Source organism: Odocoileus virginianus, chromosome 10, assembly GCF_023699985.2.
Source record: "Odocoileus virginianus isolate 20LAN1187 ecotype Illinois chromosome 10, Ovbor_1.2, whole genome shotgun sequence".
Lineage (NCBI taxonomy): Eukaryota > Metazoa > Chordata > Mammalia > Artiodactyla > Cervidae > Odocoileus > Odocoileus virginianus.
In genome coordinates this window covers 12681910-12694353 of record NC_069683.1, presented here as the reverse complement: position 1 = coordinate 12694353, position 12444 = coordinate 12681910, and the positions used below count along the sequence as shown (strand labels likewise).

At 38.0% G+C, this 12444-nt stretch overlaps 1 protein-coding gene and 1 pseudogene across 2 annotated transcripts in view; one reads left to right on the top strand and one right to left on the bottom strand.

Annotated features, from left to right (window-relative positions):
* Window positions 1-12444, top strand: part of CSTPP1 (centriolar satellite-associated tubulin polyglutamylase complex regulator 1) — a 205163-nt gene that overhangs the window by 118990 nt on the left and 73729 nt on the right. The gene's annotated exons all lie outside the window — the stretch shown is intronic.
* LOC139037245 (U6 spliceosomal RNA) lies at window positions 1243-1569 on the bottom strand (annotated as a pseudogene).

Below are 12444 nucleotides of genomic sequence, written 5' to 3'. Positions count from 1 at the left end.
TGAAGAGACTATTCTTTCTTAGCTATCTTGCCAAATGTTAATTGACTGTACATATGGGCTTATTTCTGGGTTCTTGAGTTTGTTCCATTGTTCTATGTGTCTGTTTTTATACCAGTACCATACTGTTTTGATTACTTTAGCTTCGTAGTATTGTTTGAAGTCAAGATGTGTCATGCCTCCTACTTTATTCTTCCTTCTCAGAATTGCTTTAGTTCTTCAGGGTCTTTTGTGGCTTCATATGAATTTTAAGGTTTTGTTTCTATTTCTGTGAAAAATGCCATTGGAATTTTGATAGGGATTACATTGAATCTATATATGGCTTCGGGTAGTATGAGCATTTTAACATTATTGATTCTTGCAGTTGGTGAACATGGGTATCTTTGCGTTTGTTCGTGTCTTCAGTTTCTTTGATCAGACTCTTGTAGCTTTCAGTGTACCTATCTTTCACTTCCTTGAATTAACTTATTCCAAAGTATTTTATTGTTTTGGATGCTATTGTGAATGGGATTGTTTTCTTAATTTCTTTTTCAGGTAGTTTGTTGTTAGTGTATTAAAATGCAGCTGATTTTTGTATGTTGGTTTTGTGTCCTGTAACTTTACTAGATTTGATTTATTAATTCTAACAGTTTAGGGATTAGATTGGAGTTTTTAAGATTTTCTATATATAAGATCGTATCATCTACAAACAGAGACAGTTCTACTTCCTCCTTTCTCATATGGATGCTTTTTATTTCTTTTTCTTGCCCAATTGCTCTGGCTAAAAATTGCAGTACTATGTTGAACAGGGATGGTGAGAATAGGCACCCTTGTCTTGTTCCTGATATTCAGAGGGAGAGCTTTCAACCTTTCACCACTGAATATGGTATAAGCAGTGGACTTGTCATATACAGCCTTTATTTTGTTGAGGTACTTTCCTTCTATATCCAATTTGTTCAGAGTTTTTAGTCATGAAAGGAAGATGAATTTTGTGAATATATGTTTTTATTTCTCTTGGGTAAATATCTAAGGGTAAAATCACTGACAAACTGTTTTCCAAATTGGTTGTACTGTTTTACACTCCTATCAGCAATGTCTGAAAATTTCAGTTGTTACACATCCTTGCTAATATTTGGTGTTGTCAATCTTTTTTCCCCCAACTTTGAGATATAGTTGACATGTAACATTCTGTAGGTCTAATGTGTACTATGCAATGATTTGATATATGTATATATTGTGAAATGATAACCACAATACAGTCATTTTTAAAATATGGGATGTTTCACAAACTTGAATGTCATCCTTGCACAGGGACCATGCTTATCTCCCTGTGTGTGCTCTGTCGCTCAGTCATGTCCAACTCTTTGTGACCCCAGGGATGTAGCCCGCCAGGCTCCTCTGTCCATGGGATTCTCCAGGCAAGAGTACTGGAGTGGGTTGCCATTTCCTACTCCACGGGATCTTCCCGACTCAAGGATCAAACCCATGTCTCTTGTGTCTCCTGCATCGGCAGGTGGGAAACTCCGGTTGGCTCAGAGTTGTAAAGAATCTCTGTATTGTGCCAGTTTTAATATATGTTCTTCTGAAGCAAGCAGTCATTTTTTTAACTTCTTATTTTATATTGGAGTATAGTCAATTAGCAGTGCTGTGATAGTTTCAGGTAGACAGCAAAGGACTCAGCCATGTATATACATATATCCATTCTCCCCCAAACTCCCCTCGCATTCAGGCAAGCAGAGTCTTTAATTTCAGCCTCTCTAATGGGTCTGAAGTAGCCTTTCTAGTATCTCACTGTGATTTTGATTTGTGTTTTCCTGATGACTAATGATGTTGAACACTTTTTTATTGTTTATTGGCCATTTCCTCTGTGAAATGCCTCTTCACATCTTTTGCCTATTTTTTAGTGGGTTATTTATTATAATCATTAAAACAGTTCTTTATATATTCTGGTTGCCAGTCATATTGTAAATCTCTTTCACTCTTTGGCTTATTTATTTCCTTAATGGAGTCTTTTATACAGCAGAAGTTTGAAGTCTATTTTATGAATTTTTTCTTTTATGGTTAGACCTTTTGGGTCCACTCTAAAAAAACTTTGCCTTAAATACGTTTATAACACTATTGCTCTACATTTTCTTCTAAAAGCTTTAGAAGTTTACTTTTACATTTAGATATATAATCCATTTTGAATTAGTTTTTGTGTGTGGTTTGAAGTTGATATCAGGATTTTTTGTTTTTTTTTTTTTCCTTATGGATAGCTGGTTGTTTATTTCAGCACCACTCTGAAAGACTTTACCTTTCCCACTTAATTTTTTTGGTTCATTTGTAAAAGAAATCAGTTGATTATATAAGTGTGGGTGTATTTCTGGATTCTCTATTTTGTTCCATTGATCTACTTGTTGAACTTTAGTCTTGATTACAACAGAAAGGTACTGTATGTACCTTCTTTAATGTCTCTCAGCAATATTTTATAGTGTTTAATATACAGATCTTACATATTTTATTAAATCAATTTATATATTTCAAGTTTTGTGCTATTTTAAGTAGCATTATTTTTAAAATCTATTTTCTTTACAACTTTTCATTGCAAGAACTTAGAAATATAATTGCTCTTTGTATATTTTTCTTATCTCTTGAGACTTTGCTAAATTCACTTATTAGTTCCATAGCTTTTTTGTAGATTCCTTAGAATCTTCTACATGCAAAATCATGTCATATGCCAATTAGAGGCATTTTTATTTCTTCCTTTCAAGTCTCTGTGGGTTATTTTTCTCTTTCTTTATTGCCAGAGTAGGACCTCATTACAATGTTGAATAGAAGTGGTGAGAGCAGATATCTTTGCTTTGTTCCCAATCATGGCAGAGGAGTTATCAGTGTTTCAGATTAAATATGAGGCTTTTTGTCAATGTCCTATATTAGGCTAAGGAAGTTTGCTTTTATTCTTAGTTTGCTGAGAATTTTTTTTAATTTAATTTTTTTAATTGAAGGATAATTGCTTTACAAAATTTTGTTGTTTTCTGCCAAATATTAACATGAATCATCCATAGGTATACATATACTGAGAATTTTTATTGTGAATTGATATTCAATTTTTTATTGTTTTTCTGCATCTATTGAGATAACATATGATTTCCCCTTTATGCTATTAATGTGAATAAATCTACCTTAGCCATGATTTATTATATATATATATATATTTATAATTGGATTCCTTTTGCTAACATTTTGTTAATGATTTTCAGCTATCTGCATAATGTATTTTAGTCTGCAGTTTTCTTTTCTTGTAATATCTGTCTGGTGTGAGTGTCAGGATTATGCTGGTCTCATAAAATGAGTTTGAAAGTATTTCCTCCTGTTTTTAATATAATCTTTTTTTTTTGGGGGGGTGCTCCAATCCAATTTTATTTACAAAAACAGGCAGGAGCCCAAGTTTGCTGACTCCTGGAATCTATCAAAATACCTTATGCAAAGAAAAAAAATTAAAAAAATAAAAACTGAAAATAATAAAAAATAAAAAAAATACCTTCCTGCTTCTCCTACTAGCAATTAAACATGCTCAAGCCTCTTCCCGCCTCGTTGCGGCTTCTCCTTTGTCTTGGACATGGGATATCTTTTTTGATGGGTTCCAGTGTCCTCCTGTTGATGGTTGTTCAACAGCTAGTTGCAATTTCAGTGTTTTTGCAGGATGAGATGAACCTTCTACTCTGCCATCTTGAACCCAGTTCAGTAATATATCTTTTTAAAATGTCTCTTTTCCTAGGAAGATTTTTATGAACTTTTAAATGAGATTTAACATGCTTCTTATAAGCTCTTTCCCTAACACTTTTCATGCCTGTAAGTGTTTACTTAAACGCTGCCTTCCTCACTAGCCTGCAATCTTCACGAGAACACTTTATGTCTGTCTCACCCCTGGGCTGCCGCTGCTTCTGCTAGGTCACTTCAGTCGTGTCCGACGCTGTGTGGACCCCTGGGCTAGCATCTGGCAAAGTGCCTTGTTCAGAGTTCAGTTGGCCCTTGAACAACATGGGTTTGAACTGTGTGAATTTTTTTCAATGAATATATTGGAAATTTTTTTAGAGATTTGCAACAATTTGGATAAGCTCACAGATGAACCGTGTAGCCTAGAAATACCTAAAAAAAGAAAAATTAAGTTAGATATGTCATAAATGCCAAATAAACATAGATGATAGTCTATTTCATCATTTACTACCATGCATATGTGCTAAGTCATTTCAGACGTGTCCAGCTCTATGCGACCCTATGGACTATATAGCCTGCCAAGCTCCCCTGTCCATAGGATTCTCCAGGCAAGAATACTGGAGTAGGTTGCCATGCCGTCCTCCAGGCGATCTTCCTGACCCACAGATCAAACCTGTGTCTCTTAGGTCTCCTGCATTGGCAGACAGGTTCTTTACCACTAGGGCCATCTGGGAAACCCATTTAAATACCACCATGAAAAGTGAAAGTCACTCAGTTGTGACCAGCTCTTTTCGACCCCATGGACTCTATAGTCCATGGAATTCTCCAGGCCAGAATACTGGAGTATGTAGCCTTTCGCTTCTCCAGGGGATCTTTCCAACCAGGGATCGAACCCAGGTCTCCCACATTGCAGGCGGATTATTTACCATCTGAGCCACAAGGGAAGCCGATAAAAATAGTCAAATAAACAGTTTATAAAAACTTATGCACAAAAAAAAAAAACTTATGCACATACTTACATAGCATCATTTGTGGTTAGAGAAATATAAACAAATATAAAGACCCAATATTAAATCATAACTGTATAAGATTAATTCTAGTACTCACTGTTCTACTGTAATAATTTTGTAGAGACCCCCCTGTTGCTATTGCAGTGAGCTCAAGCATCATTGAGTATCCACTTAAAACGCCATGTGACACTAACTCTTTCCACCTGGGCGATTCATAGCTCCAGTACTGCTTATCACGTTAAAAGTAATCCCCTGCAGATCTCACGTATTTTTCATCACATTTAGTGCAATATTGTAAACCTTGAAAGACACCATTGGACCCATATGAAGAGCCACTTGTGATGTTGGAAGTGCTCCTAAAAAGCAGAGAAAAGTCATGACATGACAAGAAAAAGTTGAATTGCTTGATATGTACCATAGATTGAGGTCTGCAGCTGTGATTGCCCACCATTTCAATATAAATGAATCCAATGTAAGGACCATTCTTTAAAAAAAAAAAAAAGCACTTCTTCTGTGTGAGTTATTGCTGCAGCTAAGTCAGCAAGTGCAGAAACCTTGCACTTTTGAGAAATATTGAATATTTCTCTTTTTATCTCCTTGAAAATTCAGCTTTCATGTGGATGTAGAATTACTGTAAGAAAGGCATACTGATAAACTCTAATATGATTTGAGAAAAAGTGAAGTCATTATATGACAACTTAAGGCAAAAGGAAATTGAATGATCTAAAGCTGGAGAAATAATGCCAGCAAAAGGTAGTTTGATAATTTTAGAAAGAGTTTTGGCTTTAAAAAAATGTCACGATAACAGGAGAAGCAGCTTCTGCCAACCAAGAGGCAACAGAAAAGTTCCCAGAAGCAATTAAGAAAATCATTGAAGAGAAAAGATATCTGTCTGGACAGGTTTTTAGTGCAGACGAAAGTGCCCTATTCTAGAAGAAAGAGAATGCCGTAAAGGACATTTATTAGTAAAGAAGAGAAGTGAGCCCCAGAATTTAAGGCAGAAGGAAATAAGCTAACTCGACTGTTTTTTGCACTGTCGGTCACGTGTGTGATCAGGACTACCCTCATCCAGCCTTCAGACCTCAAAGGAAAGAGATAAAAACCAGCTCCCAGTCTTTTTAAGTTGTTCAGGAAGAAGGCCTGGACAACAGGAGTCCTTTTTCTAGGTTGGTTTCATCGACATTTTGTCCCTAAATCAGGAAGTACCTTGCCAGTAAGGGACTGCCTCTTAAAGTGCTTTTTATTTTGGACAACGCCTCGACCACCCAGAACCTCATGAATTCAATAATAAAGGCTTCAGAGTGGTCTACTAGCCCCCAAACACAGTCTCTAATTCAGGGGATAATGAGGACCTTTAAGGCTCATTACACACAGTACTCTAGGGAAAGGGTTGTCAGCACTATGAAAGAGAACCCCAATAGAGAAAACATCATGAAAGTCTATAAGGATTACACCACTGAAGATGCCATTGTTGCTATAGAAAACGCCATGAAAGCCATCAAGCCCAAAACAATAAAATCCTGCTGGGGAAAACTGTGTCCAGATGTTGTACATGACTTCACAGGATTTACAACAGAGCCCGTCAAGGAAATCATGAAAGAGATTGTGGGGTAAAAAAGAAAAAGGAGGGGCGGGGTGGTGAGAATTTCAAGATATGGAGAAATTCAAGAGCTAATAGACACCAAATGAGAGGGATTAGCAGAAGATGACCTGATGGAGATGAGTGCTTCCTAACTAGTGCCCGGCAATGAAGAAGACGTACAAGTCGTGCCAGAAAACATATTGACATTAGACATTCTGGCAGAAGGGTTCCAGTTATTCATGATTGCTTTTGACTTCTGTGACATGGACCCCTCTATGATACAGGCACTGAAACTAAAGCAAACCGTAAAAGAAGGATGAGTACTATATAGAAATATTTTTAGAAAAATGAAAAAGCAAAAAAGGCCAGGCAAATTTCTGATATATTTCCGTAAAATATACCCAGTGTGCTGTCTCTCCTGCTTCCCCTGCCGCCTCCGCCACCCCTGAGACAAGACCAACCCCTCCTCCTCCTCAGCCTACTCAACCTGAAGACCTTTATGATGGTCCACTTCCCCTTAATAATAGTAAATAATCATGTTATACAGTTAATAAACTTATCTGTTGTGTATGTGGCGGCCGGGGCGGGGGGGTATCTTTGTGTGAAAATCTAATAACTGAATAGCAAGGACTGTATGAGTTGTTTTTGTGTTGTTACCATTATCATCACCTAAATATTAATCACATAGAACAGTGTGTGCAACAACGAGGGAAACTATAAGCAAGGTTAAAAGACAGCCTTCAGAATGGGAGAAAATAATAGCAAACGAAGCAACTGACCAAGAGTTAATCTCAAAAATATACAAGCAGCGCCTGCAGCTCAATTCCAGAAAAATAAGCAACCCAATCAAAAAAATGGGCCAAAGAACTAAACAGACATTTCTCCAAAGAAGACATACAGATGGCTAAAAAACACATGAAACAATGCTCAACATCACTCATTATCAGAGAAATGCAAATCAAAACCACAATGAGGTACCATCTTGCGAGGGTCAGAATGGCTGCTATCAAAAAGTTTACAAACAATAAATGCTGGAGAGGGTGTGGAGAACAGGGAACCCTCTTACACTGTTGGTGGGAATGCAAACTAGTACAGCCACTGTGGAGAACAGTGTGGAGATTCCTTAAAAAACTGGAAATAGAACTGCCATGTGACCCAGCAATCCCACTGTTGGGCATACACACTGATGAAAGCAGAATTGAAAGAGACACGTGCACCCCAATGTTCATCGCAGCACTGTTTACAATAGCCAGGACATGGAAGCAACCCAGATGCCCATCAGCAGATGAATGGATAAGGAAGCTGTGGTACATATACACAATGGAATATTACTCAGCCATTAAAAAGAGTGCATTTGAATCAGTTCTAATGAGGTGGATGAAACTGGAGCCTATTATATAGAGCAAAGTAAGTCAGAAAGAAAAACACCAATACAGTATATTAACACATATATATGGAATTTAGAAAGATGTTAACGATGACCCTATATGTGAGACAGCAAAAGAGACACAGATGTAAAGAACAGATTTATGGACTCTGTGGGAGAAGGCAAGGGTGGGATGATTTGAGAGAATAACATTGAAACATGTATATTATCATGTGTGAAATAGATCTCCAGTTCAGGTTTGATGGATGAGACAGGGTGCTCAGGGCTGGTGCACTGGGATGACCCTGAGGGATGGGATGGGGAGGGAGGCGGGAGGGGAGGTCAGGATGGGGACACATGTGCACCCATGGCTGATTCATGTCACTGTATGGCAGAAACCCCCACAATATTGTAAAGTAATTAGCCTCCAATTAAAATAAAAGAAAAAAAATCTCTAAGTTCTGCAACACTCTTTACAGGAAAGTATTGAACTTTTTTCCAATTAAAAATTAGAAAATACATTTTTCCTTTTTGTTAAGAGATTCCATTGAATCATATAACAAAATAAAGGTTAAAAGAATGTGAAAATTAAAAAAAAAAAAACATTGTGTGCAAGACTGATATTGAGGTTGATAGCCTATCCTTACACAGGCATAAGGTGAGTGATATTTAATACAAAATTAACAATCTGTTAGTCTTCTTCCTAGTTTACTAAAACTTTGTTTTCAGAGAATTACATTACCATACAGTATGCTTCTCTTTCTTATAATTGGAGAAACTTTGCTTTATCCTGTCATCATAAGTAAGTGGGTTTTTTTAATGTAGCAATATTTCCAGTACTGTATCATGAATATGACTGTAATACTGTATGCCATCAAATTTGTATAATGATTCATTCATTTGTATATAGGTTCAGTTCAGTTCAGTCGCTCATTCGTGTCCGACTCTTTGCGAACCCATGAATCGCAGCACACCAGGCCTCCCTGTCCATCACCAACTCCTGGAGCTTACTCAAACCCATGTCCATCAAGTCAGTGATGCCATCCAGCCATCTCATCCTCTGTCGTCCCCTTCTCCTCCTGCCTTCAATCTTTCCCAGCATCAGGGTCTTTTCAAATGAGTCAACTCTTCGCATGAGATGGCCAAAGTATTAGAGTTTCAGCTTCAGCATCAATCCTTCCAATGAACACCCGGGACTGATCTCCTTTAGGATGGACTGGTTGGATCTCCTTGCAGTCCAAGGGACTCTCAAGAGTCTTCTCCAACACCACAGTTCAAAAGCATCAATTCTTCGGCACTCAGCTTTCTTCACAGTCCAACTCTCACATCCATACATGTGACCACTGGAAAAACCATAGCCTTTACTAGATGGACCTTTGTTGGCAAAGTAATGTCTCTGCTTTTTAATATGGTATCTAGGTTGGTCATAACTTTCCTTCCAAGGAGTAAGTGTCTTTTAATTTCATGGCTGCAATCACCATCTGCAGTGATTTTGGAGCCCAGAAAAATAAAGTAAGCCACTGTTTCCCCATCTATTTCCCATGAAGTGATGGGACCGGATGCCATGATCTTAGTTTTCTGAATGTTGAGCTTTAAGCCAACTTTTTCACTCTCTTTCACTTTCATCAAGAGGCTTTTTAGTCCTCTTCACTTTCTGCCATAAGGGTGGTGTCATCTGCATATCTGAGGTTATTGCTATTTCTCCTGGCAGTCTTGATTCCAGCTTGTGCTTTTTCCAGCCCAGCATTTCTCATGATGTGCTCTGCATATAAGTTAAATAAGCAGGGTGACAATATACAGCCTTGACGTACTCCTTTTCCTATTTGGAACCAGTCTGTTGGTTCATGTCCAGTTCTAACTGCTGCTTCCTGACCTGCATACAGTTTTCTCAAGAGGTGGGTCAGGTAGGCTACCATAAAGCAATCGTATTGCTGCTTCTTCATTATCAATACATGAACCATTTTACCTGTAAATAAATATGGATTTCTTTTTCACATATCATTGTTAAGTCCCTAAGTTGTGTCTGACTCTTTGCGACCCCTTGGACTGCAGCACGCCAGGCTCCCCTGTCCTTCACTATTTCCCGGAGTTTGCTCAAACTCATGTCCATTGAGTCAGTGATGCCATCCAACCATCTCATCCTGTTTCCCCTTTCTATTCTTGCTCTTAATCTTTCCCAGCATCAGGGTCTTTTCAAATGAGTCAGCTCTTCGAATCAGGTGGCCAAAGTATTGGAGCTTCAGCTTCAGCATCACTCCTTCCAATGAATATTCAGGACTGATTTCCTTTATGGTGGACTGGTTGGATCTCCTTGCAGTCCAAGGGACTCTCAAGAGTCTTCTCCAACACCACAGTTCAAAAGCATCAATTCTTCAGTGCTCAGCCTTCTTAATGGTCCAACTCTCATAAATGTTAGTAATACATATAACATTACAGTGTTTTGACAATATTTATGTAGGTGCTGACAGATGATTCACTTGTAGACAGACTATGTAAACTTTATGGTATAAATACAGTACAGTACTATAAATGTGTTTTCTCTCCCTTATGATTTTCCTAATAATGTCTTCTTTTCTCTAGCTTATTTTATTGTAAGAACACAGTATATAATAATATAATATACAAAATGTGTGTTAATTGACTGTTTATGTTACCAATAAGGCTTCAGATCAACAGTAGGCTATTAGTAGTTAAGTTTGGGGAGAGTAAAAAGTTCTGCAAATTTTCAACTGCATGGGGGGGCTGGAGCCCCTAACACCTGTGTTGTTCAAAGGTCAACTATATATATGCATATATACATATAGATATACACACACACATATATATAAATGAATATTTATACTTACATTGTATTAAAGGGAAAATAAGAGACTAGGATGACTTGAGAATTGTGACAAAATACTGAAGACAATGTAAAAAGTTTTCCTTTTTAAAAAATTACATCAGAGCAAAAAACAACAGTGAGGACTAGGTGGATGTTATCATATTAATGAATGAAAGAGAAAACAGAGCATTCACCTCTTATTTTGATTTAGTCTCCTCATCAAAGAGAACGCTTTTTGGATTGGAAAAGGTTAAAAGAAACACTGGTTCCAGGAAATGAAATCAAATGTAGCTGGGATGTAAGAAATCACCTAACTGCTTTAAATGAGCTCAGGCTTCTGGGTCTGATTTACCTTCTGAGGCGCGGAGGCCCAGTAGACACGCAGGCTGAACGACCGCTGGCGGTCTGTGAGAAAGCGGGCTGGACGCAGGCTGTGAGGAGAAGGGGGGACGGGCCGAGGGAGGGCGGCCAGGCTGGTGGAGAGGAGTTCCAGAAGACCCGGGTCAGCAGGCCGTTTCCGCAGACCGAGGGCTGGTGACCCTGACATCTGTCTTGAGATATTCTTTCAACTATTTGTTAAAAAGAGTAAGTTGTTGGTGTTTAGAAAAGGACGTTGTAGTCACTCTCAGAGGGATTTTATTGCCTATCGGTTTATTGAGAGAGAAAGGGCTGGGAGGGGATGAGGCAAGGAGGAAGGGGAGGGGGAAGAGGAGACAAGGAATAGAGCCCAGGCGCGGTGGGCAGAGAAGGCCCCAGCTTTTACTTCTTAGTAAAACATTAGGCAAATTATTTATCTTTATAAGCCAAGATTCCTTATTGGTAAAATGGAAATAATAAGAGAACCTACTTCATAGCATAGTTCTCAGGTATAATGTGTGTGAAACATTTATCAAAATCATTGGTAATTGTGAAGGGAGTGACAAAGACAGATGATGGTAATGGCCATAATACTGAAGGAGGAAAAAGTGAAATAGTCAATGCAAACTTACTCCATTTTTGAAGGGATTACTAGACTGTTAAATTGAGAAGAATCTATACTTAGCTATATTTATTTATTAGCTATATTTATCATAAAAGTATTATAAAATGTAGCTATATTTATTCTCTTGGTTTGGGATTCCCAGGTGGCACTAGTGGTAAAGAATTCGCCTGCCAATGCAGGAGATGCCAAAGACACAAGTTTGATTCCTGGGTTGGGAAGATCCCCTGAAGAAGGAAGTGGCAAGCCATTCCAGTATTCTTGCCATGAAAATTCTATGGGCAAGGAGGGAGTTGGGAGGGGGGTTCAGGATGGGGAACACATGTACACCCATGGCGGATTCAAGTCAATGTATGCAAAACCAATACAGTGTTGTAAAGTACAATAAACAAATAATTTTTAAAAAATAAAAGAGAATAATGTTTTAAAAAAGAAGAAAGAAAGAAAATTCCATAGGCAGAGAAGTCTGGTGGGCTGCAGTCTATGGGGTCTCAAAGAGTCAGACATGACTCAACAACACCCACTCACTCACACTGTGTTGGTTTAGTTTAATTGGATTTCAACAAGACCTTGACAATATCTCCATGATATCCTTGTAAAGAAACAGAAAGGATGTAGGGCTGGATGATATATAACAGGTTGAACAGTCATATCCAAATGTGCTAATTAATGGGTTCATGTCATGCTGAAGCAAAAGACTCCAGAAGTATAATTCTGGATTAATCTTAAGCCTGTCATTTTTTTCTAATCCATTATTTGCATGAAACCATGGATAGCAGGCTAATCGAAGGTGGGGGAGATAGCTAATAAGCTGCCTGAAAGAAACAGAACCTGAAAAGCCATAGTATGATATACTGCAGAGAATATGGGGGGTGAGTCTACCACTACTAGCTTATGACCTTGAATGAATTACTTAACTACCTGAGCCTTTGTTTCCTATTTGCATGAAGATAATACCACCTATTCCATGGTGGTTGTGAGAATAAAAAAGATAATACATGTGTATTAGTT